General features: G+C 44.1%; 1 protein-coding gene across 1 annotated transcript in view; it reads right to left on the bottom strand.

Annotated features, from left to right (window-relative positions):
• LOC142477108 (uncharacterized) overlaps positions 1 to 24,415 on the bottom strand; it is a 237,848-nt gene that overhangs the window by 20,165 nt on the left and 193,268 nt on the right. The gene's annotated exons all lie outside the window — the stretch shown is intronic.

Genomic DNA, 24,415 nt, shown 5'->3' with positions numbered 1-24,415 from the left:
AGCAACAGCAACACCAACAACAACACAGGAATGAGGGGTACAGGCCTTTTTTAAGGACAAGGGCCTGTGAAGTGTTACATTAGCCTCATCCCATTGGCAAGGAATTATCTTCCTCCTATCAGAACCTGCCAGGTCACATGGGCAAATCCTACAGCCAGCTCAGGTAACTCTGGGCATGCTCAGTAAGCAGCTTGGTAGCACTGCTAAGTAAAAAGGGGCCACTCATTTCTGGGTCACAAAAAGGGGCCACTCACAATGTCTGGAGTTTGGTCCCAAGGTGTGAAATATCTAGGATGAGTAACAGGACCTGCTACTCAAAAACATCCTGATTAAGTGACACTTTACGAATCTGGGGTCTTTCATCCCAATAGGGGGCTCATGTATGCATAACATTTGTTCCTTAATGCATTACAAAGGCAGGCAGAAAAAAAATAGCATCCTGCCGGTACATATAAAACTGCAACAGAAAGGCATTTAATCAAAAATATATGTTTCCCTTATGACAAAATTATCTTCCTCCTATCAGAACCTGCCAGGTCACATGGGCAAATCCTACAGCCAGCTCAGGTAACTCTGGGCATGCTCAGTAAGCAGCTTGGTAGCACTGCTAAGTAAAAAGGGGCCACTCATTTCTGGGTCACAAAAAGGGGCCACTCACAATGTCTGGAGTTTGGTCCCAAGGTGTGAAATATCTAGGATGAGTAACAGGACCTGCTACTCAAAAACATCCTGATTAAGTGACACTTTACGAATCTGGGGTCTTTCATCCCAATAGGGGGCTCATGTATGCATAACATTTGTTCCTTAATGCATTACAAAGGCAGGCAGAAAAAAAATAGCATCCTGCCGGTACATATAAAACTGCAACAGAAAGGCATTTAATCAAAAATATATGTTTCCCTTATGACAAAGTTATATTTAAAATATGTGTGTTCTTGGGGGGTTACACTGAGGCTGCACCCCAAAAATCAGGGTGCTGGCTCACTCCGTTCCTAAATTAGCAGTCTTAAAAGGGGAACAGCATATAATATTAACCCCTTCACCCCCAATACGAAATAGGGGTAACCAGCCGAGCCCACTGCCTTTATTAATGCGCTGATTACCCCCCATTTTCGCCACAGACTCCTTCTCCTAATCTCTACTTTTATGTATTAAGCTCATGATGTGTTATAATATGTCATGTGTGTTACTGCTGTGAAGCGTTATGCAATGGTGGTTTGTTCTATATAAATAAGGATATACATACATACTTCCATCTATATGTAGCCATGTGTAAAATGGGTGTACATATCTCTTTCTCATGCTGGCAGTAAACCTGGTAAGTATGCAGGATTGCCAGCAACAATCATGGACGTTTGCCCTCAAACCCTGGTGAGGTGTCATATGTCCCAAAGGAAGTGACAACATGCTTTGTGTCCACTATTAGTGACACAGAGGGTGTCTGTTTTCTGGAGGTGATATAAGACACAGTACTGCCTAAAGTTAGTAGTTCAGTTGCTGTTGGTGTTCTGACTCTGTTCAGGAGAGTCATGTGGAGGTCTGCAACAATGTTGCAGTCTCTGATGCAATAGCTGGGGTCTCCCTAAGGGGAGAGGTGGAGAGCAACTCTATTAGGAGAGGAGGAACCTTCCCAATGGAGTGCAGCACAGAGATAAGCGGCTGAGTATGACCGCTGTGAGGGGCAGTCTGTCTGACCATGCGAATAAAGATGCCCAAGTTCACCACAACCCTCATGTGTGAGTGTGGAGTTACTCAGCAGAGGAAGGCACCAAGAAGGAGTTCCTCATCAGATCCATCTCCCTGCGGATGCAGAGATCCTGATGAGGTGGAGGCGCTGCACTGGATATAGGTAGGACTCAAAGCACACTACCTCAATGCCTGTCTTGCTGATATCCCCACTAACATCATGCGGGAGACTCAGGAGTCCTGTAGCCAACAGATGCACCACAAGACACAACCATGTAATGAGGACCGGTTAGACCACAGGGGCCAATCTGCGATTGGATGGGTCAAGGGGGGTTCAGAAAAACCATTACATTTGGAGGCGCTGCTGAGATCTGCATCAACAGGACAGGCTTTTGCTAGGCACACTAGGAAACAGGGAGAGTGTATGCTGCCAGTCAGTGCTGTGTATGGGACGGAGCCTAGGGGTAGTCAGGGGGCTGATGGATTTGCCAGCTCGCAGGGACAACCTAGGATCCTGAGAGGAGTTAAGTGGGTCTGGAGACAGGGCTATAGCTGTTCTAGTCGCCTTGAGGCAGCTAGTTGGTAGGATGCCTAAAGGGATAGCCTGTTAACAGAGGTCAGGAATCCTGGAGAGGGTCTGTGCTAGGCTGGCCAACAGTAGGTAGACGCCGTAGTACTGCATGGAGAAGCCAGAGTACTCTAGCCAGTTCCAGACCACTGACCACAGAGCACAGACTGGAGGGAGGAGGACACAGCATACACTGAGAGAGTGAGCCTAGCCTGAGGTAGTGCAACACGAGTCAGACATACATCAGGTACACAGGTGGTGCATCGGGCATTCTTTATTGCATCTGTATGACAGCTGCCCCCCAGAGAGGAGCTCCATGTGTGATAACAGAAACAAATACCGTGAAAAGATGGCGACCGCAAGAATGGAGGATCCGCGCAGTGCGGAGAATCAAAGATGGCGGCCAGCGCCAGACGGAGAGAGCGCACGTGGTGTGTGTACCACAGAGGAACAGACTACCGAAGTGACTTTGGCCAGTTTGTTATGGAGTGGCGCAAAGGCCGTGGCTGCGCCGTTTTGGTCCTGCCTAGGACCGAGGGGTGCTACCCTGGAGGACAGTGTTGAGGACATTGTGGTTATGGGTGGAAACGGAGAACCTGATTGCCAGACGGCGATTCCGATGCAAAGATCTATTGCGATTGTAAACGGTTGTGCAAACCAAGATGGCGGCTCCCGCTTCCCTGGGAGACCGCGTGGGCCGAGTGCAGAGAATTCTGCAAATTCAAAAGTGGCAGACAGTTGGCCGGGATTGGCGCCAAACAAAGAACCCCACCCTGCTGGGGGGTATGGCGCGAAAGCTGTGGCCGCGCCCTCCAGGACTGTGACAGGCTCAGAGCCAGTGCTGGGTCACCCAGTGAATCTGTGGGACCCTCCCCAAATATTCACGAGGTGGAGGGGTCTCTATCTCTGCCAATCGAGACCCGAGTTGTCTGAGGGTGGAGCCGGATGTGAGCTTCCCGTCCCTCAGTTGCGAGGAGCTGGTGAACAGGAGAGACCACTGTGCAAAGTGTCTCCCGTAACCAGCACTACAAAGAGTGAGATGGACATTGGGGTATATCCGTATTCATTGCCAGGAGGCTTCCTGGTAGTCAAGGCTGGGGACAAAGAGACATTGCGGTGCCTGTGCATGCAGTGCAGGTTACCCGGCGGAGAAGCTAGCACAACGGCTAGGTGCCCCCAATGTGGCATCCACTACCTATGGGCCGTGCAGCCCTTCGTACCAGGGCAGACCGTGGAGGTGGGAGCGGACACAGCTAAACTGACAGCTGAAGCCTCGTACTCGGTCAAAGCAGAACCAGTTGATCCCGGAGAATGGGGATCACTCCTCATGATAAAGACGGAGCCTGAAGAGAGAGGGGTCTACAACCGCGGTGAGAACCTGGAACCTCACCGTCGGTCCCCTATGGTAGTGCCACTCCCCGAGTCGGAGTTCGGCTCCTTGGACGAGGAACAAGCGACCCCAACGATGGTGGTGATGTGCCTACCGGCGGACCACTACAGCGGTGCTGTGAAGGAAGCAGCACTTACCTGTGTCGCTGCGGAGCGGAGTCTCGAATCGCCTGTGCAGAGGCAACCAGAGAGGCAGAGTCCCACGGCCGTGGTGAATGGCGGAGCGGACGGAGGAGATGATCCCATCCCGAGCCGAAGGAGCGGTGAGACATACCCTTACCCTCCACAGGTACCGGTGGTGGCAACGGCGGAGAAAGGCCTAGCCCAGGCCGGAGCGGAGAGCAGGACCTTCATTTCCGGCGACACATGTTGTTGTGGAGGAAGAGGTTCCGGTGGGGAGCCCAACCCAAGATGGCGGCGGTGAGTCCCCCGAGATCGACGACGTCACATCCGGCGGACACAGCGGAGCCAGGTGGAAGATGGCCGCATCCTTGCGTCCACAGAGCTGCACCATGTCGCCTGGGTCCGGGAAGAGCTGGCAGGCCCTGCGGAAGCCTGGGAATCGTGAGACGGGTGAACCGGAGCGCCAGTCCGATGGTACCGGTCAAGGTAGCGAGAAGTTGCGTGTCGTAGCCCCGCGTCTGCCGACAGTGTTTCCATATGCCCAACCCCCGGCCATAATTAAGACCCCTGCCCCTGTCACTTCCTCATCTGGGTCCCAGTCTAGCCAAGGGTTGTCTGGGGTGTTACGGGGCAGCGCTGATGAACGGACTGGGGAGAACCTGGACTGGGGTGATTGCTTTACATCCGATGAGGGAGCGGGGAGGGAAATGCATAGGAGAAAAGAGTCATCGTGTACGAGTAATACTGATTGCAATGCTAATATAAAATGTAGGCCTAAGCGCCTTGGGTCCCGTTCTAGGTCCACAGGGACATCGGGAGTGTCTTCTGGAGATTTGGGTAATATTGCTCCTATTGTGCCTGTTGCCCGGGTAAAACCCTATGTGCCTTCAGTGTCAGCAAGAGTTGCCAGGAATCGCCTAAAAGCTTTGCTTTATTTCCACCATCCATGGGAGGGAGAAATTGAGTTTGAAATGGGTTCCACTGATGAGGAGAGGGAATTTAGTTCTGGGTAAGAGAACAGTGATGGGGAGGAGAATTGGGATACTGATAGTTCCATAGAAAATTGGGATCGTGAAGTGTCAGATGAGAATTGGTATAATGAGACAGCAGAAAAGATAGCTTACATCTCCAGGAGATGCCTGAAGGAAGTGTATGGGCATGATCCTCTCAGTCCACTAGCATCCAGGCAGGAATTATGGGCTGATTTTGGGTGTCCAGTATGTCACCCAGAGTGTTATAGCATTGCTGCTCTAAACCCAGTGGACCATGCTGTGCGCAGGCCACCTTAAGAGGGTATGGTAGTACCAGTAATGGATACTCCATCAGGGAGTAATCCTGGTTGTTACACCATCTAAGTTAGGATGTATCTGTTATTATGTTATGATGAAAAGATATGTACTGTAATAATGTATTGTTGTGTTTTGCAGTGCTACCTGAAGGAAGGTTCCGCAAATTTAGATCCCAGCCGGGACGTTGGGTTCCACCAGGGGGAGAATGTAGCCAGTGTAAAGTTGGAGTACATATCTCTTTCTCATGCTGGCAGTAAACCTGGTAAGTATGCAGGATTGCCAGCAACAATCATGGAGGTTTGCCCTCAAACCCTGGCGAGGTGTCATATGTCCCAAAGGAAGTGACAACATGCTTTGTGTCCACGATTAGTGACACAGAGGGTGTCTGTTTTCTGGAGGTGATATAAGACTCAGCACTGCCTAAAGTTAGTAGTTCAGTTGCTGTTGGTGTTCTCTCTCTGTTCAGGAGAGTCATGTGGAGGTCTGCAACAATGTTGCAGTGTCTGATGCAATAGCTGGAGACTGTGCAGCTCAAAGCAGAGAGACAAGCTGGTGAATCTCCCTAAGGGGAGAGGTGGAGAGCAACTCTATTAGGAGAGGAGGAACCTTCACAATGGAGTGCAGCAAAGAGATGAGCGGCTGAGTACGACCGCTGTGAGGGGCAGTCTGTCTGACCATGCGAATAAAGATGCCCAAGTTCACCACAACCCTCATGTGTGAGTGTGGAGTTACTCAGCAGAGGAATGCACCAAGAAGGAGTTCCTCATCAGATCCATCTCCTTGCGGACGCAGAAATCCTGATGATGTGGAGGCACTGCACTGGATATAGGTAGGACTCAAAGCACACTACCTCAACGCCTGTCTTGCTGATATCCCTACTAACATCATGCGGGAGACTCAGGAATCCTGTAGCCAACAGGTGCACCACAAGACACAACCATGTAATGAGGACTGGTTAGACCACAGGGGCCTATCTGAGATTGGATGGGTCAAGGGGTGTCCAGAAAAACCGTTACATATATTACATTTAGTAAATGTGTGAAACATTTGATAAAAGTTGCTGGATCAGATAAAGTTACAGCCGAGACCTGGCAGTTTTGATGAAGCAAATTAAAGGGCGAATGTTAACACTTACTATCAGGTAGATCCCAACATGTGTTCATCTCCGGCTCTAACTCTAACCCCCTGGATATCACCTGTGGCATCCCGCAAGGCTCTGAACGCCTCTGGAGGAAGTCTCACACTCTCGCAGACTTCCTTCACTACAAATTTATGCTATCCTGTTTCAACTCTGCCCTCTCGCAAGCTAAACAAGCCTACTTTTCTGCACTAATCAACATGCACAAGTTTAACCCACGCCGACTGTTCTCTGTCTTTGACTCTCTACTCAAACCACCCTCTCCTTCCTCCATCTCCGCTCAGGACTTTGCTGACTATTTTAAGGAAAAGGTGGAATCCATACGTCAGAACATCCCCTCTGTTTCTTCTTCCCATCCTACGCCTCTTCCTAACTCTCCTCCTGCCTTCCTTGACTCTTTTTCCACTGTCTCAGAGGAGGATGTGTCGCTGTTGATCGCCACTTCTCCCTCTACCACTTGCCCTCTTGACCCCATTCCCTCCCATCTCCTAAAACCTCTTGCTCCTACTATAATCCCTACGCTCACACATATTTTTAAATCCTCCCTCTGCTCTGGAACCTTTCCATCCTCCTTCAAACATGCAACAGTCATACCATTACTCAAAAACAGCAAGCTTGACCCTACCTGTCGTTCTAACTATCCACCTGTCTCCCTCCTGCCTTTTGCCTCTAAACTCCTTGAAAGTCTTGTAGTCTCTCGCTTGCTCCATTTTCTCAACACCTATTCTCTCCTAGACCCTCTACAATCTGGCTTCCGCACTGCTCACTCCACGGAAACAGCCCTCACTAAAATAACTGACGACCTCCATGCTGCCAAAGACAGAGGTCATTACACTCTGCTCATATTACTCGACCTCTCTGCAGCATTTGACACCGTGGACCACCCTCTTCTCCTTCACATTCTCCATACTCTTGGTATTCGGAACAAAGCTCTATCCTGGATCTCATCCTACCTCTCCCATCGTACTTTCAGTGTCTCTTCTGCTAACACCTCCTCCTCCTCTATTGATCTCTCTGTGGGGGTACCCCAGGGCTCTGTCCTGGGACCTCTTCTCTTTTCTCTGTACACACTCTCTAGAGGTGACCTAATAACATCTTTTGGGTTTAAATATCACCTCTATGCTGACGACACACAAATATACTTTTCAACACCTGACCTTACACCTGCTATACAGACCAAAGTTTCTGAATGTCTCTCTGCTATATCATCCTGGATGGCCCTCCGTCGCCTTAAACTCAACATGGCTAAAACAGAGCTCCTCATACTTCCTCCCAAACCTGGCCCTACTACCTCCTTCCACATTACTGTTGGAACTACGATCATCCACCCAGTAGCCCAAGCACGCTGCCTAGGGGTCACACTCAACTCCTCTCTCACATTCGCCCCTCACATTCAAAACATTTCTAAAACTTGTCGCTTTTTCCTCCGCAATATAACAAAGATATGCCCTTTCCTCTGTTGCTCGACTGCTAAAACTCTGACTCAGGCCCTCATTCTCTCCCGTCTTGATTACTGTAACCTCCTGCTGTCCGGCCTTCCTGCCTCTCACCTGTCTCCCCTACAATCTATCCTAAATGCTGCTGCCAGAATCACTCTACTCTTTCCTAGATCTGTCTCAGCATCTCCCCTCCTGAAATCCCTCTCCTGGCTTCCAATCAAATCCCGCATCTCACACTCCATTCTTCTCCTCACTTTTAAAGCTTTACACTCTTCTGCCCCTCCTTACATCTCAGCCCTAATTTCTCGCTATGCACCACCCCGACTCTTGCGTTCTGCTCAAGGATGTCTTCTTTCTACCCCCTTTTTATCTAAAGTCCTCTCCCGCCTTAAACCTTTTTCACTGACTGCCCCATACCTCTGGAATGCCCTTCCCCTCAGTACCCGACTAGCACCCTCTCTATCCACCTTTAGGACCCACCTTAAGACACACTTGCTTAAAGAAGCATACGAATAGCACTGTGAACATTGTGAACACATGATACATAAAGCTTGGCCCCCTGCAGACGCACTTACCAGAACTCCCTCCTACTGTCTCTGTACGTTCTCCCTACCTACCAATTAGATTGTAAGCCCCTCGGGGCAGGGACTCCTCTTCCTTAATGTTATGTTTGTCTAAAGCACTTATTCCCATGATCTGTTATTTATATTATCTGTTATTTATTCGATTACCACATGTATTACTACTGTGAAGCGCTATGTACATTAATGGCGCTATATAAATAAAGACATACAATACAATACAATACAAGGCTCTGTTCTGGGGCCCCTACTCTTCTCAGTGTTCATCAATGATCTTCCCACAGCTTGTCAGGAAGCCTCAATACACATTTATGCAGATGACACAATCCTATATGCACACAGCCATAGCCTCTCTGACCTTCAACACATACTTCAGTCTGACTTTTTGAGACTCGAAAACTGGATTTCCCAAAAAAACCTGTTTTTAAACACTGACAAGACTGTAACAATGGTATTTGGGACCAAGACTACATTTTTAAAGCTTCCAGCGACTGAGCTCCACATTAGAACCAACACTAACACCACCCTAACTCCTGTTACTAGTTTTAAATACCTGGGCATATAGTTTGACACCCACTTAACATTCGGGATGCACATTGATACCCTGACAACCAAGACCTATGACAAACTAGGGCTACTTTACAGGAACAAATCCTCCCTAAGTCTCCTGGTCAGAAAACGTAATTGCTAATGCCAATTATTGACTATGGAGACATAGTATATGGCTCAGCACCTCAAACCCACCTTAGCAAACTTGACAGACTCTACAATTCAATTTGTCGTTTTGTTCTCCAATGCAACTATAACACACATCACTGCGAAATGCTCAAAGAACTAGATTGGTCATCACTCGAGTCCAGGCGCAAAGTTCACCTTTCCTGTCTTGCCTTCAAATTCTTTATGGGCAAGCTACCCAGCTACCTGAACAAGCTCCTCACCCCTACCACATGCATCAACTATCACCTGAGATCAAACTCAGCCAAAATATATAATAAAACAGAGGGGCAGCTGGCACTCCCATCAAAGTGAATTTGTATGGTGCCTGTCCTATAGAAATAAACAGAGAAAGCAGTCATCCATCGCAAGGGAAGACAAAGGACAGCACTCAAGGATAAATGGCAACAAAAAAAACTGTATTCATATGGTAGAGCACAAACAAGACCAACGTTTCGGTCCTTGTAGGACCTTCCTCAGGGTAAGAAACGTTGGTCTTGTTTGTGCTGTACCATCTGAATACAGGTTTTTTTGTTGCCATTTATCCTTGAGTGCTGTCCTTTGTCTTCCCTTGCTAGGGATGACTGCTTTCTCTCTCTCTCTCTCTCTATATATATATATATATATAATGTATTTAAAATAATATTGGGGGGTTGGGGGCAGGCAAGGGTGACGGGGGTGAGTGAGGAGGTCTGTGAGAAGGCGGGGGGGAGTGTAAGAGAAGACGAGGGTGGGGAGGAGTTTTCTCGTATGGCTGCCGTTGTGGGTGGGGGGCCCTGGTGGAAATTTGAGTCCTGTGCCCCGGGAAAGCTGCTTCTGCATATCAGTGACACGTTCAATTCATTCAAACTTTAGGGAGAAACAACTCCAGCCTTTGCTCTCTGGTGAGAGACGAATTCATTGTAGCTGAGATCTTCCTTGCAACAAATACTCAGGAATTTTGTAAACTGGTTGCCTGAGTAGAAACCACGATGCTTAGAGAACAGAGGTTTCCCTGACATGGATAATGTGGAATTAAGCCAATTGACTCACAGTGATTTCTGTAAAAAAATGAATATATATTGTATACTTTTTTTTTTACCAGGTAACCTATCTGGTGAAGTTCCTTACAAACAAAAAACATATTTAAAATCAGAGACAAAACATGAAACACAGACAGAGCCCATTGACACAAATACACAGTACAGTGCCTAGATAGATAGATAGATAGATAGATAGATAGATAGATAGATAGATAGATAGATAGATATCTTTTGAATAAAATGGTCTTTTAGTTAAACTCTTATGAAACGAAAAACAGACAATTAAATTGAATTGGAAATGGCCCTGTAGATTGTAAGACTCACAGGTAGTGTACAACAAAAGAGATTATATAACGGGTGTAAAAACCTTTCCAAAGCATTTGGGTGCTATGGTGATATTAACATTTTAAACATACACCAGTCTGATTCTTTAAAAAAAATTGTCAATCACCTACATTTAATCCATTTCACATGCCAAGGCTTTTAGAAACCGCCTGTGTATAGGTGATGCTTTGCAGATAAAATAAAAAAGACTTTGCAAAGCCATACAATCATGTGAGAGGGATTAAGCCCAAAGTTAATACACGTCCACGCCATAACAGTTCTTTTTTGTACAGTATACATTTGTACAATTTTGTTTTCACTTTAAATGTATGCATGTTTATACCAGGATAGGTAACCAAAGGGAGCCCCATGTATCTGCAGTATGAATATGCTAGTTACATTCAACCAAATTGGTGAAACATTAAAAAGTCTCAAAGGTACAGTAAGTAACGCTGCACACATATTGTCTATTGTACTGTAGGTGCTTCTAGAATGTTGGATAGGTCTCATGTATGCTTGAAATCTTATTTTATTTGCATTGTTTTAGAACATTTAGGGGTCAGTGCATGTTCTTCCACTAAATATAAGGAAATATAACTATCGTAGATAAATATATCTAGATCCTCAGAAGTCAGTTAAAAATGTACTAATCCATTAATTTGTGTTACCGAATTGCTAAAGATGTGTTAAAGCTGCAGACCAAGCAATATCCTGCATGTGTTTTTTTTATAATGAATCAGTTCTATACTATGAGAAAATACTTGTCGCATTTTTTTTAAAAACAACTGTGAATCATTTTTTAATGTATTATAATGTAACAAGCATTTTTGGTTTCTATAGCAACTATTCTGAAGCCAGGGTCACGTGTGATGTGTGAATAGCCCCAGATAGCATTAACTCAGCTCCCTTTTTAAATCACTCCAAGCCCTGTAATATTTCCTCCACTTTATTGGGAAAAGCAGCAGAATACAGGTTCTTGTGAATGGTGTGTAGTGGTGATTCATAGTTGGAAACAGGTAAAAAGAAATGGCCTCACCGAGGGAGATTACATAGAAGGGTGCTGTACTCACTGTCTCCAGGGTGGAAAAGGAAGTGAGGGGCAGTGTGGGTAAAAGGAATAGCCTTGGGACAGACTATCTAGCCCAAACAGGAGGGGGGGCAGACTAGCCCATTCTGGTGAGGATCACAGGGGCTGCAGTAGCAGCTCACTGCTTTCATGCCCAGAGGCAAGAAATGCAACATTGTTGCAAGTTACTCAGGCACTGTATGTGTGTGCAAACTCCATGCAGCTGAGAATAAGATCTGACAGGCAGAAGCTGCAAAGGAGAGAGGGGGGGGGGGTTGAGTCAGAAATGTAGTTCTTGTTCCATGACAGCAACCATGTCCAAAGTCACACCCCTTTCCTCTTCTGAAACAGGCTCTTACACACCCCTTTTTGAGCCCTGCCCTCTCTCTAGCAGTGCACCAATTGTATCTAGTGACTGCCTGGTCACATGATCTTCCCCACAGAACTTTGCATTGCTGGTCCTCTTCTGCTTCACAGCCATTTAGTGAACCCCCGAGCCAAATCTTCACCGAATCTTCACCGAACGATCACAGGAGAACGGATCGATCGACAATTTAGCTAACTACTTATCAATGTGTGGATTCTACTGGTGAACATATTAAAGGAGAAAAATGTAAGTGAAAAAAATTCCAATTTCAGCTTGGACTGCTGCTATATGTACCGTCTTAAAGTAACGACGACCTGACGTTAACTTTAATAGCTGTCTGTGCTAATTTTATGCAAAAGAGGTGGGGACCTCCTAAACGCATATCCTCAGCTTTCTGTTAACGAGTTAACAAGGGAAATAACACATTTTTTAGGTTGTGGAAATAACTGGGGTTAGGTCCTTGGAGCTTCTAGCACCTAACGTCGGTTAGCAGACAATTCTTGGCCTTGTGCAGGGTTCTAAATTAGCCCACTTTGGAATTCCAATATTGTCAAAGCAATATACTGGTAGGAAACCAAAGAGAATACCTTGGACTAGGCCAAATTATTAAACTGCCACCTGTACATTACCCACTTGGAAGCCATAATGGCCATGTAGGCATGCTTTATGCATGTCTTCATGGCTACTAACGTAACAAAGGGGTTACTTGAAACACCCTAACTACCCTAATATCCATTGTTTGTCATTGCTTAGCAATGCTTTATTATTCACTAAGGTAGCCAAGGGGGGTAAGTAGTGTATTTTAATATCGTATTTCCTTCAACTTACCACCATACCATTGATTGCCGATGTGGCATCTAGGCCCCTGTTGAGGGCGCAGGTAGCCCCCTGGGGGGGAGGGGGGAGTTAACCCCATGTATGCCATAGCAGCTGTAACGCTTTGAAATGCAATTGGTACTATGCTAGTTACATAGTTACATAGTAGATGAGGTTGAAAAAAAGACATATGTCTATCAAGTTCAAACTACTGTACAGTATGCTAAATTTAGACGACAGATACTATATTTGTGTAGCCAGGTCCCCCTTTCAGTGCGCCCCCCCTATGGGTACTCACAGCAGCTGCCCTTTGGGAGGTGCGGGGGCGTGTGCGAGCATAGCGCGCCTCTCCTAGGGATGCGTCCGGTTGCCGGGGACGCGCGTGGCCCGTTGCTAGGGCCGCTGTCGCGTTGCGAAGGTCCCGGCAGCTCGCGGTGCAGGGCGCTGCCATAGTGTTCCTCGCGCATGCGCAGTGCGGCAGATAGCGGCGGCGGCCCCTAGAGTGCTCGCGCATGCGCAGTGATCGCGCGAACGGCACGGCCAATAAGCAGAGGGCTCACAGCAGGGATTACATCTCCCATGAGCCTAGGAACGCCCCACGTGACCCCAGGGAGCCAATAGGGCTACAGCATCTCCCTGCAGGGGAGATTGGATACATTTCGCGGGCTTGAAGCATGTTTGGCAGTTGGTGACCGGAGCAGCTAGGGGAAGGAGGTAGGGTGCAGGAGTCAGTGACTCCCTGCACTAGGCCAGCAGCCCCCTCGGCCCCAGATAGCCCTGAGCCACCAGTAGTGTTGTGTTGTTCAGGGAATGGCCCCAGGTTAGGGACCCTGCCCCTTATTATCTAGAGTCAGTTAGGGACACAGCGGACGCTGCGCGTCCATCCAGAGGTTTGGGCTCAGACCTCCAGTGCGGCTGCAGCAGCCCGGACGGTAGTTCCTGTATTCCCTCGTCATCAGGATCCTTTGTGAAGCTCCTTGGCAGGCCCGGGCACTGGAGTGCTCGGCAGGTAATCTACAAGTGCACCAACTATACCATCTATTCATATAAGACATAGTGGCTGCGCAGTCACACATATCAATCTCACGTGAAGGGACATATTGTGTGGGGTTACTGGACACGGGGTGGGATCATCCGGTGACAGGGGGTAGCGTCCTGCGAGACGCAGTAGTTAGTGTCTCCTCTAGAGAGGGACACCTGTTGATATATATGCATAAGTACGGTTGCTACAGTAAAGTTATTGTTTGTTTTACATGCTGTGTGTGTGATATATATATATTGTCCTGCGTTGAACCACTCCCCCCTCCGGTGGGAGCCATCGAAGGTGGAGGCACTGCACCGAGTACGAGGTTACTCCTATTATTTGTACGTGCCCCAGGCTCCCCGAGGCAGAGGTTTAGGCCTCCTGTGAGCCTAACAGGTAAAGCACCACACCTGGTAACATTAAGTTCCCCGCACACACATAGTATATGCTATTGGGTGGGGGAATACCCATTACATTTGTATTTACAGTATATTGAGCCAGAGGAAGGCAAACAAATCCCCCCCAGTAAAATATCACCTAATGATGTCTCATAAGCGGAAAAATAAATTCCTTCCTGACTCCAAAAATTGGCAATCAGATTACTTATTTGATCAACATCCTTCCCATGTTTACTTATTTGGTATATCCCTGTATACCATTCCTTTCTAAAAAGATGTCCAGCCTTTTTTGGAACATATCTAATGTATCTGCCATCACAGTAAGAAGTGCATTAGAATGACCTGCAACCTAATTTCACATTACTGAAAGTATTATCAACCTGGTTTATTTGATATATTAATCTTAGCAAAACTCTGAACTGTAGCCACATAACTTCAAACATTGGAAAGTTTTAGCACACATCATGTATTCCATGAATCCCAGCGCAGTCTAAATGTCAGATACAGGATGTCAACTGGATTACAAATGCTATGGTTCATTCGCTACATTACGCTGCTAAGAATATGTAATTCTGTAGGTTTAAAAATGCCGTTACCAAAGTTCTCAAAACCATCTGTACAGAGTATTGCTAAATGTGGGAGAGTGATGAGAATACGAACTAGAATACAGTTGCATTTGCAAATTATACTTCACTAGTAAAGTACTTCGCACCTTCTCGGGCAGTAAGGCTTGAACTGCAAAGTGTATAGAGAGCGAGAATTAACATTCTAAACATGAATATACACTAACATTGTCTATGAACATAATCATTTATGTCAAATGTTTGTTTGTTTTTTAGTATAGTATCAGTGCTAATTTAATTGCATTACACTTATTAGATCCAAAGAGACTAATATCAGTTTCACATGATGGAGCACACTCATGATATCTTCACATTTTGATATCTGTTTCACAATTTAATGTAGATTGAACAAATTACCATACTTTTCGGAAACAGATATCAATTTTATGGAGTACCATAATACTATGCAAAAAGGAAATACGTGAATGAAAGGCTAAATGAAACTTGTGGTTCACATTGACTTTACAGGAAGTAAGGAAACAAGGTGAATACGGATATTTACATTTTGGTAAATATTTACATATTCTTGTTAAAACCAAAAGTGTTAAAAAAAGACTTGTTATAGGATAACATGTGTTGGTACTGACAACATTTGCTTAGTTTGCAGAAGCAGTTTTATAGACTTCCACTTGTAAAACCATATCTTCTGTATCTTACCATCACTAATTAATAGCATACTCTTGTGAATGAAGCCATGCAAATAGAGAAAGTCAAGTGTAATGTAAAGATAAAACAGAAAGAGGTTTAACTTGTGGATTCCAATTAGTTCATAAAAGCAATTAATTCTGCTCAGAGATGCTGGGATCTAAATTGACGGCTATCAAATTCTGCTGTTTGATAGCAAAGTGCTAATTTAGTCTAGTGCACACAGTATATACAGTGTGTGCATGTGCTTTTGCACTTAAGTATGAATAACAGTCTTGGACATCTTAGGCTATGGCCCCAGTCACATGCGCGTTGGAGCGCCTAGCGGAGCGTGCACCAGTTTCACCCGCAATCTGTAGTCTGGGACGCGCATCCAGAGAAGAACAGGAGATCGCGATAAGGGCGGCGTGGCGGGGGCACAGCCATGACATCATGCGGATGGTTCGCCCTCATTGGCTGAACCGCCGCAGTGACGTGGTCATCGCTCTGCCGCCGCACCAAAAGACAAAAATCTTGTCTTTTGAGAAAGGCAGTCGTGCAACGCACTTTCTGCAGGCGGGCGCGCAGGCAGTGACTGGGGCCGGCCCCATAGAGGGCCGTATATTGTTTGCGCCATGCACACTGTTGCCTTAGGCAGCAGAAGTAAGCAAGGACATTCAAAAAGGTGTGCTGCAGACTCTACTTGCACATGTACGGAGACTGTCTGAAAGTAATGCAATGGCATTTTATTGCCAGTACATTTCCAGTTATAGGCAAGAGATTGGGTTTAGAGGTCTTTAGTCCGCGGATTAGTCCCAAAAAGGACAGTACACCTTTTTCGGATTTTTTTTCTTCTATCACTGACAATCCACATGGCTGATGGTTGATCCGAGGGGGAGAAAGAGAAAGTGATAGACCAGATATTTAAGAAGCCGGGCTGTGGATTTCAGATTCAATATGGAATCTGAGTGCAGATTTTTAAAAATCCGCACGCATTGTATCCAATGGCGTATTCGGATGAATTCGTTCCGATGTTTTAGTACCCAGTTCATGGACGGATTTTGGTAGTGGGGACGGATTGGGTCTAAAGAAACGGATTTTAACTGGTTCGCACTTCTCTATCTACTTTAAACCTGACGCACTAGAGCCTACTCATTAAACTCAGATACAGCCAATGCAAAATCACAGAAAAGCAGCATGCCATTTGACTACGAAAATTCTGCGTTGACGTAATGAAATTGCATACAAATAGTTGTTTTCGCATGGTTTGGACATGCAATAAGGGCTTAATGTACACAGCGAGGTGCAAATCTGTCCGTAAAACGTAGTTTTCACCTGTAAATGTGCTTAATATAGTTTCATGGGTAGGCCCCCACTGAATTATAGAGGAGCCAATTTAAAAGTAAATATACTGTGCTTGTATAAAGGTAACAGGAGGACCATTTAAAAAAGGTTTATTATCCATTTATTTATGGGGATAGAAATGTGGAATTTAAGCAGATCTCCTATAAAGTTTAAAACATATTTGTAAGTTTATTTTCAATGTGTAGTGGCACAATTTGCTAACGCTGATGTGGCTGATACAAAGTGAATGAACTTTCCTGACTGCAATACCACTAGACCTAAGCCACACTTTATATCCTACAATAAGCAGCCACCTTGCCTTCTTCTTTCAGCTTTGTCCCTCATTCCTACCAGTGTGTAAGCTCTCAGGAGCAGGGCCCTCGTTACCTCTTTGTATCTGTGTGTGCATGTTTGTCCTTATTTGTGTGTAACTGTTTGTAATATACATAACCTTCCTCTTCAAAGAAAGGAAAGTGCTCAGTAGAGATGAGCTACAGTGGAAATGCACTGTGCAGACCCCAGGGCTGTGTGGGTGTGCTTGAGAGTAAAAGTCATGGAGTAAGAGACACTGAATGGCAAAGGAGGAGGCTGCAAGAAAATATGTTACACCGTGCGGAAAAACACAGGGAGGGAAACAAGAAGAAAGTCAGGATACACAGCAGGGTACACATGTAAATAATGTAAAATAAGAAGATGGAGGGCACATAAGAGCTGGTATCAGGGGTACAGTTTACTCTGTAAATGAGTAAGAGGGAGAACATGCAAACAAGGAGGTACTTGCTTCACCTATACAGTTCTAGAGCCGCGTGTCAATAGTTGGTCCAGGTGCCACTGGTGATGATTTATTTGACACTGCCACCCTAGATGATGATGTCTCATTTCAACCACCTATTTTTATCCCAAACATCTCTCATGTGGAGAAACCAAGTGGATATTATTGGGGCCATTGAAACATTCACTGCTATAATTTCTGTAGATCAGAAAATAAATGAACAAACAGTAGAGTTACCATTTACAAATGATGTTCTCAGAACATTTTTCTTTCTCACTTCCTCCCTCTACACTGCATATACAGCCAATCACTGGCTTCATATTGTCTTCCTCCGCGCTAATCTACTGGGGTCTACTGCCTACAGTAACCAGTGGTTCATGTTAGACAAAAATAAATAATCAACATTATAGGTTAAAAGATAAACAAATTGGTGAGCGCCTTTTTTTTTCCGGGCGAGTGATATTATTTGTAATTTGTCGAGCCCTGCACATCGATATACTGTATTAAAATCACTCAAAACATTCCTTCAACTTCTTATCCATATAATAATATCTTATTTAAAGCTGCTGACCAAGCACTATCTTCCATGATTTTTAAAAAATAATTAATTTCTGTACTATGAGAAAATACTTGTAGCATTTTTTTAAAACAACTCTGAATTATATTTTTAATGCATTATAATGTAACAAGCATTTGTTGTTTCTATAGCAGCAATTTACAAAGTCACATCCCCTTCCTCTTATGAAACAGGCTCTGGCACACCCTTTTTTGAGCCCTGCCCTCTCTCTAGCAGTGCACCAATTGTGTCTAGTAACTGCCTGGTCACATGATCTTCCCCACATAACTTTCTATCTTTGGTCCCCTTCTGCTGCACTGACAGCCATTTAGTGAATCCCCGAGCTGAATCTTCGCAGATCAATCACAGGAGAACAGATCGATCAGATACTTACCTAATACTTATCATTGTGTGGATTCTATTGAAGCACATACTGTATTAAAGGGGGAAAATTAAATTTAAAAAAAAAACGGCAGCTTGGACGGTTGCTTTAATAATAAAGGATCATCCATGCTGGTACCTAAAGTCTATATCATTTTCCTAAACATCATATCTTTTCCCTATTCATCAATAATGTATTTTTAAAGCCACCCAATTTAAAGATATAACGTATACATACTGTACATCAATATTAGTCAAACACCTCATATTCAGGTCTCTATTAGAAACCAGCATTTAAAACAGAACATTAACACAATAACCCTGCCGGTGTAGACTTAGGGGCCTATGCAGTAAGCGTTCATAAGCCACTTATCAAGCATTTATCACCCAAAATACCTACCCCTATTCAGTAAGCGGTGATAAGTGGGTGATAAAAGACTGAATCGCTCAAAAAAATTGCTCATAAAAAAAATCACAGAGGCAGCGGTGATAAGCCACTTATCACCGCTTTTCGGCATTGTTCATAAACTCGTGCAATTCTAGTAGCAGTGATTAGGCTCACGCCAGAAAAAGTTGGTGTAAAGATGTTGGAAACCTGCAGAGAAGCGGCGAGATGGGACTTTGAAAAAAAAAGAATTTTTCCTGCATAGGATTGATGTCGGGAATCTTTGGAGCTGATATCCATTAAAATTAGCACCAGAGACCCCTGGCATGAATCCTATGCAATAAAAATGCATTTACAGTAAACTTCATTACCATAACGGGTAGCCTCAGGGACCCCCTACTTTCCGAGATACAGGCCTCGTTATTGGGGTGCTGGTATCTCCTATGCATTTAAATGTTCGCGTCATGTGACCATGGGAATAAAATTCATAGGAGATACCGGCACCCCATAACGGGGCCTGTATCTCGGGAAGTAGGGGGTCCCTGAGGCTGAAACCAATGCGGCTCAGCTCAGGAGACCCCCTGCTCATCTAAACTATTAAACAAAATTAAAATTTATACACATAAATTTCGGGCGAGATTTGCACAGGGAGAGACGGCTCTCTCAGAGCAACTCTCTCTGCAGCAGATACAACTCGCCGGGTTAGGCCTTTTCAGAGGGTCGTTCATCAGATCACCGGCTAATCGCCTGTTTGGTGAATTTTGCAATAACAGGTAATGAAGGCTTTCTGAAAACCGCGATAGCAACGCTCATAAAAACGGTGATTTAAATGGCCCGGTGATTTTTTTAATGAATCTTTAGTGCATAGGCCCCTTAATGTGTTTCACAAACTTATCTAATAACAAAACTATTTCTCTTACTGTAAAATTCAAAAAACAATCAATGAAGAGGTTTTGATATTTGAATTGATTTATACAGTAGGTTAAAACGAAATTTTCATTATAGCAGATAAACCATTGGCTAATTCATGCTTTCTCCATCTTTTCCTCAACCCTGAAATTCAGGAGGCATCAGGGGCATTGCGTGCACAATATTTCTTTCAAGATGACTGTATCACTGGAATGTCTACAGATCAAGATCCTCATTCAGACCTGGATACAACGTTTGTAATCTGAAAATCCAATAGGTCTCTTGCTTTCAGAGTTTTGAGTACCTGTCACCTCTCAGTGAACCCATTTTAATATGTTCAATCCCAATGACTGTAATCTCTTTCGGATCATTATTATGTTTATGGACAAAATGTCCCGAGACTCCATGACCTAAGAACCCCTTCATGATGTTCCTGCGTGTTCCAGGAACCTTTCTCTCAATGGTCTCTTTGTCCGCCCGATGTATTGTAAACCACAAATAAATAAATTACGTAAATGGTATTGCAATTGATAAACTCATTCATTTGAATAATCTCATGTGTGGCTTTGGATTTGATTTCTTTCATTTTATACTGGATGTGAGCGCATGTGAGACAGCTGTTTCGCCCACATTTATAGCAAGCTAAGAGTGATTCTGGAAGCGAGTTATCTCTTTCAGTGTTTGTCCTGGTTTTTCCTTGCTTTTTCTGTAAGAGGCTAGGAGCTACAATATTTTTCAAATAATTTGTGGTCTTTCGTTAATGATCTTCCCAAGCGCTGGGTCATTTCTAAGAATTCAACAGTGTTTCTGAATGATTCTTTTTATATCATATGCAGCTCTATTATACTTTGTAATGAATAAACAATCTTCTGTGCATTTCCTCATGTCCGGAGTGTGTGCCTCTGTATTCAGAAGGCACCCCCTATCTTTTTGACGTCCCCTAACGAGTGCTACTTCAATTTTCCCTTTATTATATCCTTTTTGTAAAAATGTATTCATTAAAATTAATGATTGGTACTCGGAATCTGTATCTTTAGTACAATTCCTCCTTCACCTCCGGAACTGACCTTAAGGGATGTTGTTTTTCCATGACTGTAAATGGTTACTCTTCAGTATTGTTTCGCCACAGTGCACCGTCAAACAACCATCTTTTACTAACTATTAGAATCCACTGTTTTAAAAAGGTTTGTCAGGACTTTGATGTTTTCTCTAAATAAAACCAGATCAAGAAATGCAATAGACTTTTTTATTATGCTGAGATGTCAGATTAATCTCATTTGTGTTGAGAAAGGCTATAAAATCGATCAAGGAGTCTTCACTTCCCTTCCAGATGAAAATTAGATCATCTATATATCTCTTGTACAATATTAGATTGGCTAAAAAGAGATTATTCTTCCATATGCTATTTTCCTTCCAATACCCCATAAAAAGGTTTGCAAACCTGGGTGCAAACTTCGTCCTCATTGTGGTCCTGCATGTTTGCAAATAAAATTTCCCTTTGAATAAAAAGTAATTGTGCTTTAGGATAAAAAGGATGCTTTTAAGAATAAAATCTGCTTGTTGTCGGATGATTTGTTGGTCTAGTTTTAAGGCTGCTTTAATGAGCGATCACTGTTAAACCTGCTTCATGGTGGAAGCTGGTATATAATGCTGATACATCGCAAGTCACCCATATCAAATCGTCAACAGAGGGTCCATACTTAATAGTTTGTATGATTCACTTTCTCCTAGGAGACGAAAGGCTCCTTTGATATAGTCCACCCTATCCTGCAATACAACTCCCGCTTCTTTATCAGCATATCGTATTACTATAGCATGGTTGTTTTTCAAATCTCTCATCAAGGAGTCAAACCCACGCAGAGTAACACCCACGCATAGTTAAACCCACGCATAGTCACACCCATGCATAGTCACACCCACGCAGAGTCACACCCACGCAGAGTCACACCCACGCAGTCACACCCACGCAGTCACACCCACGCAGAGTCACACCCACGCAGAGTCACACCCACGCAGTCACACCCATGCAGAGAAACACCCATGCAGAGTCACACCCACGCAGAGTCACACCCACGCAGAGTCACACCCACGCAGAGTCACACCCACGCAGAGTCACACCCACGCAGAGTCACACCCACGCAGAGTCACACCCACGCAGAGTCACACCCACGCAGAGTCACACCCACGCAGAGTCACACCCACGCAGAGTCACACCCACGCAGAGTCACACCCACGCAGAGTCACACCCACGCATAGTCACACCCAAGCAGAGTCACACCCACGCATAGTCACACCCACGCATAGTCACACCCACGCATAGTCACACCCACGCATAGTCACACCCACGCATAGTCACACCCACGCATAGTCACACCCACGCATAGTCACACCCACGCAGAGTCACACCCACGCAGAGTCACACCGACACAGAGTCACACCCACGCAGAGTCACACCCACGCATAGTCACACCCACGCATAGTCACACCCACGCATAGTCACACCCACGCAGAGTCACACCCACGCAGAGTCACACCCACGCAGAGTCACACCCACGCAGAGTCACACCCACGCAGAGTCACACCGACACAGAGTCACACACACATACTTCAAAGTAAATATATATATATTAGTGCCATGCACGTGCATTCTAAGTCACACTTCTTTGTATTTTGTCACTGAAATTGTGTTTTGATTTTTAATTCAAAACATCCCCATCACAAATACCATCTGTGTGAAAAAGACAAAGAAGTTGCACGTGAAATGCGCGGGCTCGGCACACACACCAACCCTTTTTTTAATTTATCTTGTGAGTGCATTCTTTATTTTTATGAATTGCTTGATTATAGAAAATAGTATGCCCTATTATATTGTATTGTACGTGCCTCTTCTTTGTTTTGAGGAACTATCGTTGGACGAGTGGTTTTCCTGTTCTCTGGGGCTGCAACCTCACAATTTGTTTAATCATCAGGACGTTCAACTTTGGTATCAAAACACCTACTATTGTTCACATTTCATGTCATTTTTTGCTATCCCTTCTGGTTATATAAACAGATTCACATCATTTTCTCAATTAGAAGGGACCATAATATATCAGGGGTTTATGTGAGCAGTCACAGTGGGAATATATGTGTTATTTGTGACTGTTTACCGGTATCACTCACACATATTGGTTAGGAAGCTAATTATACAAAATGCTCCCGAGGCTTTTGGGGCTTCACAAACATCCCCCCGTAAATCAACAGGTTACAGCAGGAGGTGGCTCTGTGCGGTAGACCTAACGCATTTGCGATCTCTTTTTTTTTTTCTTAATTACAGTAGGTGATCCTTAAGTTAAACATTTTGCAGGAAATCGCCATCATTGAGGCTGTGGAAAGCATTGTATTTTGTGTAAAAAATGATATGCGCAGCACTTTGTAAAAGTGTGTCACTTGTGGTTTGGATCCTGATCAGAAGTTAATTAAAGACTCTTTGAAGTATAATTTGAATAATCTCCATGGCGTCTACACCCAGCAAAGATTGCAGCCTGCTTTTCCTTGATCATTTCTCGCCTTTCTTGCAAACTCTTTGATCTCTACATTGTAGCTTTCCTATATGAATAAATACATAAATCTATTGGTTTTACTCAGTTTAGTTCTGTTTCCAGAATTAACTGATATGGTTGATGGCTTATTCATTCTTTCTTGTGTAAAAAAAATAAAAATACATGCTAATCTTTCTCTTCACAGTATCAGTTAATCTTACATAACAATGTTTCCGACACTGCCTCACACACACACCCACATTTTCATTAGAGAAGAATTTGTGAATGGATCCTGGCACAGGAAGGGGGTTCTCATTAATGCAGCAATCCAAGATGCCTTTTTTTTTTTGTATTTTATTTATTTTCCCCCTTTAATATGCGCATCAATACAATCCACACAAATGATAAGTAATTAGCTAAATTGCCGATCGATCCGTTTTCCTGTGATCGATCAGGGGTTCACTAAATGGCTACAGAGGAGTATTCTGCAGTAAGTGGAATGCATTTGCATATTAATATGACAAAGTTCTGAGGGGAAGATCATGTGACAAGGCAGTCACTAGATACAATTGGTGCACTGCTAGAGAGAGGGCAGGGCTCAAAAAGAGATGTGCCAGAGTCTGTTTCAGAAGAGGAAGGGGATGTGACTTTGTGAATGGTTGCTATAGAAACAATAAAATGCTTGTTACGTTATAATACATAAAAATGTATTTTCAGAGTTGTTTAAAAAAAATGCTACAAGTATTTTTTCATAGTACAGAACTGATTTATTTTAAAAAAAAACACACGTAAGATATTGCTTGGTCAGCAGCTTTAAGATGCTACATTAAGATTTTCACAGCTTTCCTTATTAAGCAATTGAAATTCTAAGTAATAAACAATAAAGTACTGTAAAAAGAAAGATGCAGTTGGTGAGCACCTATCGTATAATAGTCATTCTTAGCATATATTTTTAAGGGTTCAAGCAGCAAAACGTGAAATCTTATGTTTTTAAATAAATCAGTTCTGTAGTATTAGATAATAGTGACTGTTTTTTGTTTTGTTATTTTTATTCAAATCTTAATCTAATTTTTAATGAGTTTCAAAGCATCCTTTGATTTCTATAGCAGGTTTAGGTAAGAATGTACATTGTCACATGCTTAAAAATAAATAAATAAATCTTTTTTTAATACAGTATGTAAAGTTGGAAACTAGTATTGCTGCTTTAATGTACTGTTGCAATAGCCTGTTATTATTACACATTTTTGACCTCTCATGCAACAACTATACAGTATGCAACTGAACAGTTCAAAGCAGTAGCCTCCAACCCCACCAGAAGCAAACATGACTTTCGCTCACAGTGTACAGTAAGTATCT

Source organism: Ascaphus truei, chromosome 2 (genome assembly GCF_040206685.1).
Source record: "Ascaphus truei isolate aAscTru1 chromosome 2, aAscTru1.hap1, whole genome shotgun sequence".
Taxonomy (NCBI): domain Eukaryota; kingdom Metazoa; phylum Chordata; class Amphibia; order Anura; family Ascaphidae; genus Ascaphus; species Ascaphus truei.
Note: the sequence above shows the minus strand (reverse complement) of the source record. Positions and strands in the feature narration are given on the sequence as shown.